General features: G+C 34.6%; 1 non-coding gene across 1 annotated transcript; it reads right to left on the bottom strand.

The window, feature by feature from the left end:
- Positions 1–1,297: 1,297 nt before the first annotated feature.
- Positions 1,298–1,405, bottom strand: LOC112730765 (small nucleolar RNA R71). Its single transcript, XR_003166575.1, has one exon. It is a non-coding gene; the product is annotated as a small nucleolar RNA R71 (small nucleolar RNA).
- Positions 1,406–1,828: the final 423 nt, after the last annotated feature.

Here is a 1,828-nt window from a genome sequence, read left to right as displayed (position 1 = left end):
CAAATTTCTTAGTTATTTTCGAAAATTCCAAAAATATTTTTCAAAAACCTTTTTCTTATTTTTATATCAAATTTTCGAAAATAACATAATCAATTAATGTTTTGATTCAAAAATTTCAAGTTTGTTACTTACTTGTTAAGAAAGATTCAAACTTTAAGTTCTAGAATCATATCCTGTGATTTCTTGTGAATCAAGTCATTAATTGTGATTTTAAAAATTCAAATCTTTTTCAAAAACTAATTTCTATCATATCTTTTCAAAAATATCTTCTTGTCTCACCTTTTTCAAAAAAATTGAATTCAAAATATCTCTTCTAACTTCCTAACTTCTTATCTTTTAAAAATTTGTTTCAACTAACTAACTAACTTTTTGTTTGTTTCTTATCTTTTTCAAAACTACCTAACTAACTCTCTCTCTCTCTAATTGTCGAAAATATCTCCCTCTTTTTCAAAATTTCTTTTCAATTAACTAATTATTTCAATTTTTAAATCTTAATTTTTGAAAATTACTAACATTTTTCAAAAACTATTTTCGAAAATCACTAACTCTTTTTCAAAAATAATTTTCGAAAATTCTCCTTCTCTCTCATCTTATTCTGTTTATTTATTCATCTACTAACATCTCTTCCTCACATCACTCACCAAATTCGAACCCCCTCTTCCATCTGTGTTCGAATTTTTCTCTTCTTCTACTAACAATAAGGAACCTCTTTACTGTGACATAGAGGATTCCTCTTTTTTTCTTGTTCTCTTCTCTTTCTTATGAGCAGGAACAAGGAAAAAGGCATTCTTGTTGAAGCTGATCCAGAACCTGAAAGGACTCTGAAGAGGAAACTAAGAGAAGCTAAATTACAACAATCCAGAGACAACCTTATTGAAAATTTCGAACAAGTAAAGGAGATGGCAGCCGAACCCAACAACAATAATGCAAGGAGGATGCTTGGTGACTTTACTGCACCTAATTCCAATTTACATGGAAGAAGCATCTCCATTCCTGCCATTGGAGCAAACAACTTTGAGCTGAAACCTCAATTAGTTTCTCTGATCAGCAGAACTGCAAGTTTCATGGACTTCCATCTGAAGATCTTTTTCAGTTCTTAACTGAATTCTTGCAGATCTGTGATATTGTTAAGACTAATAGAGTAGATCCTGAAGTCTACAGGCTCATGCTTTTCCCTTTTGCTGTAAGAGACAGAGCTAGAGTGTGGTTGGACTCTCAACCCAGAGATAGCCTGAACTCTTGGGATAAGCTGGTCACAGCTTTCTTAGCCAAGTTCTTTCCTCCTCAAAAGCTTAGTAAACTTAGAGTGGACGTTCAGACCTTCAGACAGAAAGAAGGTGAATCCCTCTATGAAGCCTGGGAGAGATACAAAGGACTGACCAAAAAGTGTCCTACTGACATGCTTTCAGAATGGACCATCCTGGATATCTTCTATGATGGTTTGTCTGAATTGGCAAAGATATCATTGGATACTTCTGCAGGTGGATCCATTCACCTAAAGAAAACACCTGCAGAAGCTCAAGAACTCATTGACATGGTTGCTAATAACCAGTTCATATACACTTCTGAGAGGAATCCTGTGAGTAATGGGACGCCTATGAAGAAGGGAGTTCTTGAAATTGATACTCTGAATGCCATATTGGCCCAGAATAAAATATTGACTCAGCAAGTCAATATGATTTCCCAGAGTCTGAATGGAATGCAAGCTGCATCCAACAGTACTCAAGAGGCATCTTCTGAAGAAGAAGCTTATGATCCTGAGAACCCTGCAATAGCAGAGGTGAATTACTTAGGTGAACCTTATGGAAACACCTATAACTCATCATGG

Source organism: Arachis hypogaea, chromosome 12, assembly GCF_003086295.3.
Source record: "Arachis hypogaea cultivar Tifrunner chromosome 12, arahy.Tifrunner.gnm2.J5K5, whole genome shotgun sequence".
In the NCBI taxonomy this organism is placed as follows: domain Eukaryota; kingdom Viridiplantae; phylum Streptophyta; class Magnoliopsida; order Fabales; family Fabaceae; genus Arachis; species Arachis hypogaea.
This window is presented reverse-complemented; position numbering and strand designations above follow the sequence as displayed.